Here is a 16,860-nt window from a genome sequence, read left to right on the forward strand (position 1 = left end):
CTCTCAAGAAGAGTTTGATCACTGCACCAGTTATTACAGCATCAGATTGGACAGAACCGTTTGAGATGATGTGTGATGCGAGTGATTATGCGGTAGGTGCAGTTCTGGGACAGCGCAAGAAAAATCTCTTCCATGTGGTCTACTATGCGAGTAAGACTTTAAATGGTGCCCAATTGAACTACACCACTGCTGAGAAGGAGCTTTTGGCTATAGTCTTTGGCTTTGAGAAATTTCGATCTTATCTACTTGGTACGAAAGTAACAGTATTCACTGATCATGCAGCTATTCGCTATCTGGTTTCTAAGAAGGATTCGAAGCCGAGACTCATTCGTTGGGTGCTTTTACTTCAGGAATTTGAGTTAGAGATCAAAGATAGAAAAGGTACCGAGAATCAAGTAGCTGACCATCTCTCTAGGTTGGAGAATCCCGATTCTACTTCACAAGATAGGACGTTAATCAATGAATCTTTTCCGGATGAGCAATTGTTTGCAATTCAGGAGGAAGAACCATGGTTTGCAGATATTGTAAACTATCTTGTCAGCAATATAATGCCTCTTAATTTGACATCCGCGCAAAAGAAGAAGTTTCTGCATGAGGTGAAGTGGTATATGTGGGATGAGCCATATTTGTTTAGACAGGGAGCTGACCAGATCATCAGGAGATGTATCCCGTTCTGTGAGATGGAGGGGATATTACGAGACTGCCATTCCACGGTTTATGGTGGACACTATGGAGGTGAGAAGACGACAGCTCGTATTCTGTAAGCAGGTTTTTTCTGGCCTACTTTGTTCAAGGATGCTCATCAGTTTGTCTTAAGGTGTGATCGTTGCCAAAGAGTGGGAAATTTGTCAAGGAAGGATGAGATGCCATTAAATGTGATGCTTGAAGTCGAGGTCTTTGATGTGTGGGGAATCGATTTCATGGGGCCTTTTATCTCGTCTTGCAATAATCATTACATCTTGCTGGCAGTCGATTATGTCTCAAAATGGGTCGAAGTTAAAGCTTTACCGACAAATGATGCAAAGGTAGTACTAAATTTTCTTCATAAGCAAATTTTCACAAGGTTTGGAATGCCTCGGGTAATCATAAGTGATGAAGGATCGCATTTTTGCAACCGTAAGTTCACTTCTATGATGCAGCCTTATAATGTGAATCATCGAGTAGCTACTGCCTATCATCCGCAAACAAATGGTCAAGCGGAAGTGTCTAACAGAGAGATAAAGCGCATTCTAGAGAAGGTTGTTTGTCCGTCAAGGAAGGATTGGTCTTTAAAGTTCGATGAAGCTGTTTGGGCTTACAGAACAGCATACAAAACTCCACTAGGGATGTCACCGTTTCAGTTGGTGTACGGTAAGGGATGTCATCTACCAGCGGAGCTTGAGCATAAGGCCTACTGGGCATTGAAGAAATTGAACCTGGATTTAAATGCAGCTGGTAAGAAAAGAATGCTTCAGCTTAATGAACTTGATGAATTTCGACTTCAAGCGTACGAGAATAACAAAATATATAAGGAAAAGGTGAAGAGGTGGCACGATAGGAAGCTACATCCTAAGTTATTTGTGCCAGGGCAACAAGTTCTTTTATTCAACTCTCAGCTCCGACTTTTTCCTGGGAAGTTGAAATCAAGGTGGTCTGGACCTTTTATTGTCAAAACTGTGTTTCCACATGGAGCGGTGGAAATTTTTGAGAATGATTCGGACCAAGCATTCAAGGTTAACGGTCAGCGGTTGAAGCACTACTATGGGGACATGGCAAACCGAGAGGTGGTTAGTGCCATTTTGTTGACTACTTGAGAAAGGTACGGAACGTCAAGCTAATGACGAAAAAGAAGCGCTGCGTGGGAGGCAACCCATGAATTATTGTTACAGGAACCCTTAGAAGTTAATAACCTATCCAAAAACACACAAAAATCAGAAAACAGGGGCTGAAAAAAAAAATTCCAGAGACCCTCTGCGCGCCCACGCAGCAGGGGTCGAGTTCCAGAAATTTTTTTGCAGTTCAGAAAAAAAAAAAAAACACAAAACAGTTTTAGCCCATAAACCCACGAATTGTTCCCATTACCCCATCATTTTAACCCTTAATTCCCAAACCCTAATCTAATCCATACCCTATATATACATACACTTATCCTACATATCTCCCACAAAACTTCCTACACTTAAACCCTCTCACAAACATCAAAAATCAGTTCTTACACACTTCTATTCACGAATCAATGGCACCCAAGAGAGCACGCACTATTGACAGCAGCAGCACAGTTCCTACTGCTGATTCTTCGAGAGGCACTGCTGCAAGGCCTCGGTTAACTGACAGAGCTGCGGAGGAGGAGTACACTAGGCTGTTGGGGAAGCCGATTCTGAAGGAGAGGGGGTTTTTACCATCAGGGAGGGATGGTGAGTTGTTGCCCATGATTGCAGAGAAGGGGTGGATAGCTTTTTGTGAGTCACCCGAAGCAGTACCGATGAGCGTTGTTCGCGAGTTCTACGCGAACGCGGAGGCTGAAAAGAATGGGTTTTCCGTAGTCCGTGGGCTGATGGTTGATTATCATCCTGCGGCGATTCGCCGTATGATTGGACAGCGAGAGAGGAAGCCCGAGGAGGAGAACTGGAATGAAAAGACTGTTGAGGATTTTGACTTGGATTTGATTTGTGCGACTCTCTGTCGATCGGGCACAGTTTGGAACCGCAGTCCAGCCAATAATGAGTATCGTCACTTTCCGGCGATCGCCATGAACAGGTATGCCCGTGCATGGAATGCATTTATATGTGCTAATATTTTGCCTTCTTCACATGCACACGAGGTCACAGTTGAGAGAGCACAGCTGTTGTGGGGAATTCAGAATGAGGAATACTATGTGGACCTTGGTGAGTTTATCTACCAAGGAATTCTGAAGTTTTTGAGGGGAGCAAAGCATATGAACATCCCTTATGCATCCACGGTTACGAAGCTATGCCGAGCAGTGGGAGTGAACTGGCCGGCTCATGAGCAGTTGCAGTTGCCAGCAGCTCCGATAGATTCTGGCACTCTGAATGGGATGCAGGAGTGAACCGGTGGTGAGCCTGAGGAGCATGGGCTGGGTTATCGTCTTCCAGGAGGGCGTCCAGCACGAGGTGCTACTATGGCTAGGCCAGGGCGTGGTGAGGCTGGTTCGTCGAGAGCTCAGGAGGGTGCTGGGATGGGTGATGCCCAGTATAGGAGGCTTTCACGGCGGATGGATGCCATGTATGAGACGCAGAGTAGGTTTGCTCAGGAGCTCACCCTTGCGTTAGGGACTGCTTTTCGAGGCCTTGGAGCTGATATCCAGTGGCCAGTTTTTGGTGAGGACTCTGCATACCCGCCGCCTGATACTCTACCCGCTGAGAATGATGATGATGATGACTCCGAGTAGGTATACCCTGTGTTCCTTTCTACTACTTTCACTGAGGACAGTGAAGATTTTTAGTTTGGGGGTGGTAGTTAAAGGAATATTGTGTGTGTGTCATTTAGTTGCATATTCATGATAGTTAGTTCATTTAGTTGCATATTCATGATAGTTAGTTCATATAGTTGCATAATTTATGCCATATAGTTTTTTTTATGAATGTCATGTAGCTCATCCATTTACTATGATCCCTTTTGCAATGATTTATCGACTGAATTGTGATATTGATGCGAGTGTAGTGATAGCAGTAAAGTGATATTAAGTTGTGTAGGTTGATATGCATGCTAGAAACAATTGTAAGTCCACTGAGTCTTAAAGAATGTGTAAGGGCTAGATTGTTGTTATGATTTGGTTGTTTTCAAGGTCAATCTATTTATTATGCTTAGAATTCGATTATAGGTTCTTAGTGATAAAAACATGAAAAAGAAAATTTTTTTTGGAGAAAAAAAATATGGAAGTTGTTGCTAGTTGTGGCTAGGCGTCAAATGGCTAGTAGCCGGCTCGCTTATGTTGCGAGTAGTCTAGGGTTGAGTAAGATGGAGCGAAACGCACTTGCTCAGAAGTTATGAAAAAAAAAAAAAAATTCTGCATAATTGATCAAGAATGGGCTCTTTGGTATTCGAGTTATTAAGTTCTTAGGGGACTTTGTGCCTAGTGACCTAAGGCTTTTAGAGTCTGGGATCCGCTAACCTAACGCTCGTTACATGGATACCATTGTATAAGTCTTTTGTGGACCTCACTCATTGCACGGTTAAATAAGCATTTGAGTTGTAAATAAAAAGCACAATTCCGTAGTAAGCTCCAGAGTTCTTGTAGTGTTGTATATCACTTTGTGCCTAGAATTTTTATTCTTTGTATAATCGTAGGATTGCCTTGAGGATAGTCTAGTCATAGTAATTGGTCTAGTTCCGAAGCATATCTGTTAAGCATTCGCACACACCACGTTTCTGGCTGTTTATCCGGCTGCATGAGTTTATTGATCTTTAGATGTCTAACTGCATTCGTTGAGATGTGACAATTTGGTTGGTTAATTGTAGTAAGGGGGGATCGTTGCATTTTCATATAGATTGCATTCATGCATATTTTTATTTGTTTTGAGTCTGTGACGCTTGAGGACAAGCATCGATTTAAGTTTGGGGGTGTGATAAGTGGCATTTTATACCACTTAGAACGTCTTAAAATGGCTTAAATTGGTGTCTTGAAATCAAGTATTTTGTGTATTTAATGCGTTTTTCTACTGTTTATGCATTTCAGGGTATTAGTTGCATTTCGGGGGAGGAATCATCAAGAATAAGCCTTGGCATGTGTTCACCATTGCGAGAGGAAAGGAATGGGCAGATTACGGCGAAGAAACGGAGCAAGCTTGGAATTTTTCCAGTAGGGTCATGCGCGCCCGCGCAGAAATACTGAGCGGCCGCGCAGCAGCCTGCGCGCCCGCGCAGAAATGCTGAGCGGCCGCACAAGGTCGGGGAAAAAGCTGAATTATTTTAGACTTCTACTTCTGTGTGGCTTCCAACTTCTATGTAATCTGAGTTTTATGGGACTATTATATAGGTAGATTTGAGACGTTTTCATAGAGAGTATTAAGGAGATTATGTTTTAGATTGTGTTTTACGCAAGAAGCGAAGGAGATAAGGAAGAAGACCGATTTAGCACACCGCAACGAAGAGGAAGCATATATTCTTGTGATTTTTGTTTCGTTGTAACGTTGGATGCTAGTTTTCTTGCTTTGACTTATTTACTCTTGTGACGTACTCTGGTTTAATATAATTAGTTTAGTTATTATTTTCTTGTGTTTGTTTATCATGATTTCATATGAACCCATGATGGCGATGAGTTCTATTATGGGCTAATCGTGATCATGGGGTTACAACGGATTTATTATGGAATTCTTTAGTTAATTGTTTAATACTTTAGTGTGTGATGATTGCATGATATCTAGTATTGGTTGCGCGTATTCGTCTTATGTGCGTCGCGAATATATAAGATAGGGTGTTAATCTCTTGTGAAGCGACGGTGGATCTTGAGATTTAGAACTTGCCATGCTAGCATAGGTTCATGTACGTTGTGCATGATTAGTGGGTAACTCTAACAGTTTTATTTGCCCTATGTAATCAAAAGGAATAACTTGTGCTTAAATCGTTGTGGTGTCAATTTCTGTAGACATATAGGAACTCAACATAATTGATGACTATTCAACTTCTATCTTAATTGTGGATGCTTGGTAGAATGGTATTAGTACAATGAAAGTTGGCTTTTATCAGTTTCGTGTTATTCGATTAATGTCATCACTGTCACATGCTAAATGTAATAAAAATGGCTATAGAAGGAAGTAATAATGAAGTTGTGATCTCATGAGTGTTTTATTATTGATAATTTGAAGTGTTAGTTAAGTGGTTAATTAAGTAGTTAATTATAGTTAATATTTGATCAATAATTTTAAGTGTTATTATCTTAACATTGAGAAGTAATCATACATTGGTGAGTGAGTTTAATTAGACAATAATTTAGTCCGAGTCTCTGAGGGAACGAACTAGAAAGTATTCTATATTACTTGCGAACGCGTATACTTGCGTGAATATTAGTGCGTGTTTTCGCCCTAACAGTTGTTCGGGGTTAGTGCGTGACTGATCAGCAGCCTAACCTTGGTTTTATAATAAAAGTACAATATCCAATTCTAAATCATAATCCATTATTCACCTGATATCATAACCATGTTCACTTGATGATCATTATTCTCAGTTTTGTCATTGTGACTTGCTGAGCTAGTTAGCTCATTTGTGCAATTTTGTTTCTGTTCTTTTCCAGTTAAGAAGGAACCGGTTGGTACCGAGGATCCCCAGTCCAGCGCGAGAGCTAGCGGTTCAGGTTGATTGAGCTGAGCTAGTAGGCTTCTTTTGGGATAATTTAAGTCTGTAAAAGTTTGTAATAATGTTTAATACTCAGTTTGAGTTTGAATGATTGGGATTTGAACGGTATGTAATATAAGTAGATGTGTGGCTTGTGTGCATACTTTAACCTGTTGCGATCCGTGGTAGTTGGTAAATAGGGTCACTGCATATTATTATTATCTTTAATATTGTTATAAGCAGGTTATAAATAAGGTGTGTGTGGACCCCAAACTTCTGACCCGGGTTTGGAGGGCGCCATATTTGTGAGCAACTCATCAGCTTTAGCAATATGCTCTGTCAGAACTTTAGAACTTGGAATGAAATCAGTGTCATTCCACTTCTTGGTCCGCTCCACACCTCTGTGAGTATCCTCCCAAGGAATAGGTGCTTCCTTTTCAACAAATTTCTTCACCAATTCTTCCTTTCCCAGAATAGGAACTGGAGTCTCAACACAAATATTATCTTTAGAACTTGAGGAAGACTCATCATGTTCTAACAACACAACAGTGTGTGAAGCAACTGAAGATTCAGGAACAGCTTCATTTAAATTCTGAACATCAGAACTTATCTCCAGAGCTGGTGTGGTTGATGTAGATGGTATCTCAGCATTTAGAATTGAAAAATGAGTTGGAGATTGCTGAGCTTCTGTAGATGGAGCTTCCAGATAAAGAACATTTGGTATATTCAAATTGTGAATATCTATCTCAGAGTTGTCAGTTTGTTCTTTAGCATCATCTGTAGCTTTAATAGGAGAGACAGGAGGGGTTACAACTGTATCAGTAGCAGTGTCTTTGGCTTGAGCTGGAAGGGCTTCAATGATAATTGGTTCTTGTGAGATCAGAGATTCCTGATCCCCTTCCTCAGCTTCAGTTGAATCCTCAGATATAAGCTTGGCCTTGTACCTTTCTGCCCTCATTTTCTTTAGTTTCCTTGCGAGTGAAGGAGTTACTTTAGCAGCTTCAGAACTTACAGATTACTTTTTCAAAGTATCAAAACTTTGAGCTGCAGTTTCTATCTGAGAAGTAACATTCTCAGCTCCAACTATCACAGGTTCTGATGCATGAACCCGTGCTTCAACTGTTTCTCAAATCAGCACAATTTATTATTGACCATAATTTTAATCAAAATATTCATCAAAAGATAAAGTTCAATATATGAAGTAAAGATTAATATATTGCAATTAGAACATTCACAGTCATATAATATGAGAGGAACAGAGACTAAATCTTGCAATTAAGGGAAATTTCATTAGTATATCAAACAAGTACATTTCATGAAATTTATAGATTACATGCAAAAATTACAAGATAGTCCTAGTCTAAGAATCTTACCATCAACAACCTTAGTCCTAGTCTTAGAATCCTGACAAAGCTGATGGTAAAGAGATACGGATGGATGACATTTAATTCTTCTTTCTACTTTCAACAAAGAGAACAGCAAGACGAATGATTTTTTTCTGCTATTTAAGAATACGGAGATGAACTTCTCTTTGGAAAGACAACAAATCATTTTTAATGTTGTCTGGAAGTTGAATCCAGATGTCGAATGGAATGTTGTTGATAGGATATGAAGTTGGAATTCTATTTCTAAAAATGGTCACAGTGTCTGTGCCATAGCAGTAAAACCAACTAAATTGTGCCATTGTTTGAGAGAAAGGAAAATATATGATTTTACCGAAGGATGATCGGTCATTTAAATAGCTAATGGAATACCAAGGGACGCGAGGACTGTTTAATGAGTAAGAGTAAAAAATAATGATGCCTCGTATCCCTAGACCGATGTGTAATAATAACAGTCAGTAAAAAGTTAAAACAGGAGTTAATGGGCACGAGAAATAAACAATAATTACTGTGCACATGCAGTTTTTCAAGACAAACACGTTTACCACTAACCCATAATGATTATGACTATTTTTACCTTACCCAAATATATTCTGATTTAAATATGACTGTTTCAGTTTTTACCACAAATAAGTCAAGTAAAAAATAATGCCACGTAAGCATCAAGGATTCCATCAAGATTTAATATCAGAACTTAAACTTATATCAGATTTTAACAGTCATCAGAATATGGCTTCTATACTCAAAAAGTGAATATCTTTTTATGTGATTCTTCATACAAATACTGACTTGTTTTCTTCAAAGTTTAATCATCAGAACTTGTCCTCGGAATTTATGTAAATGACAATTAACTGTTTGTCAAAAATAACTTAATCACCATAGTAATTTTCATCATTCATATGGAGTGAAAGTGTGTGCATTCAGCAAAATATCAGATAAAAATTAAAGTTTGATAAACTTCAGTACATCTTAGAAATAAGGCATAACTCAGAAAAGTGCTTAAAATCTGTCATCAATCATGAAGTCTACTATAGAACAAATTTATGCAAGAGTCCACCTCAATTATTTGTGCTCATTTTATGCATCTTTTGTAATTCCTTTTTACAGTGGCTTCTCAGTGTAAGTGAGTCACAACTGCTTATCAGAATTTATGTTGTTGTCATAGTATTTCTCCAGTAATCAGAGAATGTGAAAAGTCACCAAGAAAATTTATTTGCTTTTCTAATGCATATTACTTAATACCAGCAATGCACTTGGGTCTTCCCTTTTACATATTTACTCTAGATCTCAAAGGAGTACCTGACTTTTCTTTTCTTTTCTTTTGATAATTGAGGCTTATCAGCATTTAGTTCATCCTTAAGATTTATTGACATCATAATATGACAGATAAGAAGCAATAATCTAGTTTTTGACTTAGTAATAAGATACACAAAGTAAACTTGACTAAGCTCAAAATCAGAATTTGCTTGTGTTAATGAGTTTCCACATAAATAACTAATTCAAACATGGGATTTCTAGTATGTTAAAGACTACTAGGTCAGCATCTAGCACAGTTATCCTCTTTGGTTTGAATAGTCACAGAACATTCAAAACACTATTAGAGTTTAAAGATCCACATCAGATAACAATCAGTATTTAATGAATTTCAATTAAAGAACAGATTTCATGAAGATAAGACAATCTGTAAACACTGATCATAAAGTCTGATGCATGAGAACAAAAACTAAGCAGATTTAGAGAAAGAACCTGAAACCATTCCAAGTTCATTTACCAGTCTTGTAAAAGTAGGTTCACATAGTGGTTTGGTGAAGATATCTACTAGTTGTTGATCTATTGGAACAAGATGCAATTCCACTGTACCTTCCATCACATGTTCCCTTATAAAATGGTACCTAATGCTGATGTGCTTTGTCATTGAGTGTTGAACTGGATTACCTGTCATAGCAATAGCACTTTTATTATCACAGTAAATAGGGATTTTAGAAAATTCTAACCCATAATCCAGTAACTGATTCTTCATCCAAAGAATCTGTGCACAACAGCTTCCTGCAACAATATATTCTGCTTCTGCAGTTGAGGTGGAAATTGACTTCCGTTTCTTGCTAAACCAAGAAACCAATCTGCCTCCAAGAAGTTGGCAGCTTCCACTAGTGTTTTTCCTGTCTATTTTGCATCCTGCAAAATCTGCATCTGAGTAACCTATTAGCTTAAAATCTGATTCTCTAGGATACCACAATCCCAGATCAGCTGTACCCTTAAGGTACTTGAAATTTTTTTTCACAGCTATTAAGTGAGGTTCTCTTGGATCAGCCTGAAATCTTGCACAAAGACAGGTAGCATACATGATATCAGGTCTACTTACAGTTAAATAGAGTAAAGAGCCAATAATACCTCTATAGTTAGTAATATCTACTGATGAACCAGTATATTTATCTAACTTGGTTGCAGTGGCCATAGGAGTGGATGCAGTTGAACAATCTCGCATTCTAAATTTCTTCAGTAAATTTCTGGTTTACTTGGATTGACAGATAAAAGTACCTTCTTCACTTTGCTTGACTTGAAGGCCCAGAAAATAGCTGAGTTCTCCCATCATACTCATTTGATATCTTGACTGCATTAGCTTTGCAAACCTCTCACAGCCTTTGACATTAGTAGAACCAAATATGATATCATCAACATATATTTGTACCAAAAGTAAGTCCTTTCAATGGTTGAGGTAGAACAGTGTTTTATCAATTGTGCCTCTGTGAAATCCACTTTCCAGAAGGAATTGAGCTAAAGTCTCATACCATGTTCTAGGAGCTTGCTTAAGGCCATAAAGTGCTTTGTCAAGCCTGTAGACATGATTTGGAAATTTTGAATCTACAAAGCCTGGAGGTTGTTCAACATAGACCTTTTCTTCCAATTCTCCATTTAAAAAAGCACTTTTCACATCCATTTTAAAGACTTTAAACTTTTTGTGAGCAGCATAAGCCAAAAAGATCCTTATGGCTTCTAATCTAGCAACTGGTGCAAATGTTTCATCATAATCAATACCCTCCTATTGAGAGTAGCCTTTAGCAACCAGCCTTGCTTTATTTCTTGTAATTATGCCATCACTATTAGTTTTGTTTCTGAACACCCATTTTGTGCCAACAACTGATCTGTTCTTTGGTCTTGGCACTAGGGTCCAGACTTTATTTTTTTCAAATTCATTTAACTCTTCCTGCATTGCTTGCACCCAGTCAGCATCTTGAAGAGCTTCTTCCACTTTTTTGGTTCAGTCTGAGATAGAAAAGAATGATAGAGACATTCATTTGATGTTGCAGTTCTAGTTCTAACACCTGCATCAGGATCTCCAATTATTAAGTCAGGTGTATGTGATTTGGTTCACTTCCTTGCAGATTGAAGTTGACTTCTAGAACTGGATCCTCCCCCATGATCCATGCTGTCTCCATCAGCATTGATGCTCCCCCTGTAGTTATGCTCTCTGAGACTTCAGAATTTGACTTGGATCCTTCAGGATTTGAAGTTTTAAAGCTTCCAGAATTTTAACGCATCGGAACTAGATGAATCAGAACTTGAAGAGCCAGTGTCAGGTTCTGATACTTCTTTAGAGTCTTGAGATGTGGTAGGATCTTCAGCTTGCTCCCCCTGGACAGGTGCATTTTCCTTTGGAGTTGTTACCACAGATTCAGTGACATCAGTACTTACAGGATCAGAGTTTAAGTCATCAGAATTTACAGAATCAGAATTTAAGTCTTCATTTTCAAATCTCAGTTGATCGTGATCATTGAAATCTTCAAGTCCAGTAATCTTCTTATCATCAAAAGATACATTGATAGATTCCATGACAACTCTTGTTCTTAGATTGTAGACTCTGAAGGCTTTTGTGGAAAGTGGATATCCAACAAAGATTCATTCATCAGCTTTTAGATCAAATTTTGACAGTTGCTCAGGATGAGTCTTAAGAACAAAACAATTGCCACCAAATACATGAAAGTATTTCAGATTTGGCTTCTTTTTCTTCACCATCTCATATGGTGTTTTTCCTTGCTTGTTTATGAGTGTTGCATTCTGTGTAAAACAAGCAGTCTACACAGCTTCAGCCCAAAAGTAGGTTGGCAGCTTTGCTTCATCAAGCATAGTTCGTGCAGCTTCAATGAGAGTCCTGTTCTTTCTTTCTACAACTCCATTTTGCTGTGGAGTTCCAGGTGCTGAAAATTTATGTTTGATTCCATGCTCTTTGCAGAACTCTTCCATGATTGAATTCTTGAACTCAATGCCATTATCACTTCTTATAATTTTAACAGAATCTTTGACCAACTTATCCAACTGTCTGACATGATCAGTTAGAGTAAATGTAGTTTCATTCTTCTTGTGCAAGAAGTACACCCAAGTGTACCTTGTGAACTCATCCACTATAACCATAGCATATTTCTTCTTTGCAATAGACATGACATTGACTGGACCAAATAGATCAACATGCAGTAGGTGATAAGGCTCAAGAATTGATGACTCAGTTTTGCTCTTGAAAGAAGATTTTCTTTGTTTTGCCTTTGACATGAATCACAAAGGCCATCAGGAGCAAATACTGATTTTGGCAGTCCTCTCACAAGATCTTTCTTTATAAGCTCATTTATGTTGTTGAAGTTTAAATAAGAGAGTCTTTTTTGCCAATTCCAGCTTTCTTCAATTGATGCTCTACTCAACAGATAGACCGCAGAACCATCAGAACTTGTTGAAAGTCTGGCTTCATAATTGTTACCATGCTTGTAACCTTTCAGAACCACTTTGCCTGTAGAATTGATTACAATTTCACAGTGCTCTTCAAAGAAATCCACATGATAACCTCGGTCACAGATTTGACTCACACTCAGCAGATTGTGTTTAAGTCCTGAGACAAGAGCTACTATTTTAATGATGACATTCCCAAGATTAATATTGCCATATCCCGGAGTTTTTCCCATGTTTCCATCTCTATAAGAGACTTCTGGGCCAACTTTCTCCACAAAGTCTGAGAGCAGGGCTTTATTTCTAGTCATATGTCCTGAACATCCACTATCCAGTACTAGGATATTTCTCCTGTTGCCCTGCAATCACAAAGACCACTAATGGTTAGTTTTAAGGACCTAGACTTGCTTTGATCCTTTGGCCTTTTTAAATTTGTTAGCATTTGCAACAGATTTAATATCAGAGGTTATGCTAACTTGCTGTTTATCAGAACTTATATCAGACTTTGCATCAGATTTTACACTAGAAGGAATTAAAGCAACTTTCTTCAAAGAAGGTTTTATTTTATAATAATCATAGTATAAACTATGATATTCCTTACAAGTATAAATGGAATGTCATAAACTTCCACAATGAAAACAAGGATTTTGTGGCTTAAACCTAACAAACTGACTCTTAACTCATGACTTAGGAGGTAAAGTGTTTATATTCTTATTCTTCCTGTAAAAAGAAGCAAGATGGTTAGAGTTTCCACAGTTATAACATTTCTTTCTAGGAGCGTTAGGAACAGGCATATAATTATTGCTTTTATTTACACCTTCCTTTCCATTCCTATTTTTCCTAGCTGCCTTAACCTTGTTGACATTCCTTATTTCTTTCAGCTTATGCTTAAGCTGCTTCTTTGTCATTAAGCCCATGTTGACTTCAGCTGGTTTATCCTGTTCTAATTTGTCAGAAGTTGACTTCTCCTTAACTTCTGTCACAGACTCTTTCATCTTTTCAGAATCAGACTTTACAGTTTTAGCTACAAACTTAACAGGATTTACCTTTGGCTTAACAGTTTGTTTAACAACAATTGGCTCAATTTGTTCAGTTCCTTTTTCACTTTTATCATCTTCATAACCTAAGCCCTCTTTACAGTTTCCACTGTTTAATACATTCTGAGTTGTTCTGCCAGAGTTAGTCCAAGTCCTGATAATCTCTTTTTCTTTTTCTAACTCAGTTTTGAGAGATTTATTCAATTTTAGCAATTCATCTCTAACATAAAAAGCATCATCTCTCTATTTCTGAGTTTGATGGAACATAACTAACTCCTTTTCTAAATAATCATTCCTTTTCTTAAAAGCAAGATTTTCATAAGTTAATCTTTTACATGTTAAAGTTTGATCTCTGTAGCTAATAAACATGGTTTTAAGATATAATCTTAACTCAGTAATATCATCAGTATGAAAGGCATAAGTTATTTGAGGTACCTTTAATTCAGCAGTTTCAGGGCTGCCATCAGCATTTGCCATCAAGGCATAGTTCACCTCATCTTCAGAATCTGAAGAGTCTGTCCAGCTTTTCTTCTTTGTGATAAGTGTCTTGCCTTTGTCACTTTTTTCTTTCTTGCAGTCAGGAGATATGTGGCCTCTTTCACCACAGTTGTAGCATTTGATATTTGAGTTATCTCCTCTGTCAGACTTTGCACCTTTGCCTTCAGATTTTCTGAAACCTTTCCTATTAGTACTTCCATCTTTCTTAAAAAACTTCTTTCCCCTTCTGAATTTCCTGTAGGCTATCTTTGTGATACCCTTCACCATAAGAGCACACAATTTCATCATCTCTTCATCGGCATTTATTTCAGGTAAACTTTCAGTTTCTGAATCATCATCATCAGAACTTGATGATTCTGAATCAGACTTTGTGATGAAAGCTTTTCCTTTGCCTTTCTTTAAGACAACCACTTTGGGGAATTACTTGATAAGTGGCATTTTATACCACTTAGAACGTCTTAAAATGGCTTAAATTGGTGTCTTGAAATCAAGTATTTTGTGTATTTGATGCGTTTTTCTAGTGTTTATGCATTTCAGGGTATTAGTTGCATTTCGGAGGAGGAATCATCAAGAATAAGCCTTGGCATGTGTTCACCATTGCGAGAGGAAAAGAACGGGCAGATTAAGGCGAAGAAACGGAGCAAACCTGGAAATTTTCCAGTAGGGTCCTGCGCGCCCGCGCAGCAATGCTGAGCGGCCGCGCAGCAGCCTTGCGCGCCCGCGCAGAAATGCTGAGCGGCCGCGCAGGGTCGGGGAAAATAATATATTGTTTTAGACTTCTACTTCTGTTTGGCTTCCAACTTCTATGTAATCTGAGTTTTATGGGACTATTATATAAGTAGATTTGAGACGTTTTTCACAGAGTATTAAGAGGGGATTAGGTTTTAGATTGTGTTTTGCAAGAAGCGAAGGAGATAAGGAAGAAGACCGATTTAGCACACAACAATGAAGAGGAAGCATATATTCTTGTGATTCTTGTTTCGTTGTAACGTTGGATGCTAGTTTTCTTGCTTTGACTTATTTACTCTTGTGACGTACTCTGTTTTAATATAATTAGTTTAGTTGTTATTTTCTTGTGTTCGTTTATCATGATTTCATATGAACCCATGATGGCGATAAGTTCTATTATGGGCTAATCGTGATCATGGGGTTGCAACAGATTTATTATGGAATTCTTTAGTTAATTGTTTAATACTTTAGTGTGTGATGATTGCATGATATCTAGTATTGGTTGTGCGTATTCGTCTTATGTGCGTCGCGAACATATAAGATAGGGTGTTAATCTCTTGTGAAGCGACGGTGGATCTTGAGATTTAGAACTTGCCATGCTAGCATAGGTTCATGTACGTTGTGCATGATTAGTGGGTAACTCTAACAGTTTTATTTGCCCTATGTAATCAAAAGGAATAACTTGTGCTTAAATCATTGTGTTGTCAATTTCTGTAGACATATAGGAACTCAACATAATTGATGACTATTCAACTTCTATCTTAATTGTGGATGTTTGGTAGAATGGTATTAGTATAATGAAAGTTGGCTTTTATCAGTTTCGTGTTATTCGATTAATATCATCACTGTCACATGCTAAAGGTAATAACAATGGCTATAAAAGGAAGTAATAATGAAGTTGTGATCTCATGAGTGTTTTATTATTGATAAATTGAAGTGTTAGTTAAGTGGTTAATTAAGTAGTTAATTATAGTTAATATTTAATCAACAATTTTAAGTGTTATTATCTTAACATTGAGAAGTAATCATACATTGGTGAGTGAGTTAAATTAGACAATAAATTAGTCTGAGTCTCTGAGGGAACGAACTAGAAAGTATTCTATATTACTTGCGAACGCGTATACTTGCGTGAATATTAGTGCGTGATTTCGCCCTAACAAGTTTTTGGCGCCGCTGCCGGGGACTCGGCGTATTTGTTTAGTTTATGTACTTACCATCATTGGTCATTAGGACTCAGTGATTAGGACGTAGTAGTTAATTACTCTTTTCGGTTGTGTTTTAGGTACTTTAGCAAACGTTTATGCAAACTCGTTCTCGTGCTCGCAAGAGGACCTTAGATACAGCTGAGGAGAAAGACGAAGTTCTTGATACACCGGAGAAGTTAGATTTTGAGGATTCGGATTCAGGAACTGAGCAGAAAGAACCAGTAAACATGGGAGATCATATTGTTCAAGCTGATCCAGCTCTTATGGATTTTTCTCGGCCTAAAATTGATGACATTCAGTCAAGCATCCTTCATCCGGCTATTCAAGCTAACACCTTTGAAATCAAGCCGGGCACTATTCAGATGGTGCAGAATTCTGTTTCTTTTGGAGGAGCGGCAACTGAAGTCCCCAACATGCACATAAAGAATTTTGTCGAGATCTGCAGCACTTTTAAGTATAATGGCGTGACTGATGAGGCTAGCAAGTTGAGACTTTTCCCATTCTCACTGAGGGATAAGGCTAAAGACTGGTTACATTCTGAACCAGCTGGGTCAATCACTACGTGGCAAGATCTTGTGCAAAAGTTTCTGGTGAAGTTTTATCCAATGGCAAAGACTGCTGCTATGAGGAGTGCTCTTACTCAGTTTGCGCAGCAACCTACAGAATCTATGTGCGAGGCTTGGGAACGCTACAAGGAAATGTTGAGAAAATATCCACATCATGGAATGCCGGATTGGATGGTAATCACTGGTTTTTATAATGGTTTGGGGGCTCAATCTCGGCCCATGCTCGATGCAGCAGCTGGAGGCGCCTTATGGGCTAAAAGCTATACTGAGGCGTACAATCTTATTGAGACGATGGCTGCAAATGAGCATCAAAACCCAACTCAGAGGATGACATCAGGCAAGGTAGCAGGTATTCTGGAAGTTGATGCAGCCACCGCTATTGCAGCCCAGCTCCAAGCGCTATCAATAAAGGTTGATTCTTTGGCTACGTATGGAGTTAATCAAATAGCTATGGTTTGTG

The 16,860-nt window shown here is 38.3% G+C and overlaps 1 non-coding gene across 1 annotated transcript; it reads right to left on the bottom strand.

Annotated features, from left to right (window-relative positions):
* Positions 1-16,454: 16,454 nt before the first annotated feature.
* LOC141715938 (small nucleolar RNA R71) lies at positions 16,455-16,561 on the bottom strand. Its single transcript, XR_012572678.1, has one exon. It is a non-coding gene; the product is annotated as a small nucleolar RNA R71 (small nucleolar RNA).
* Positions 16,562-16,860: the final 299 nt, after the last annotated feature.

Source organism: Apium graveolens, chromosome 3 (genome assembly GCF_009905375.1).
Source record: "Apium graveolens cultivar Ventura chromosome 3, ASM990537v1, whole genome shotgun sequence".
Lineage (NCBI taxonomy): Eukaryota > Viridiplantae > Streptophyta > Magnoliopsida > Apiales > Apiaceae > Apium > Apium graveolens.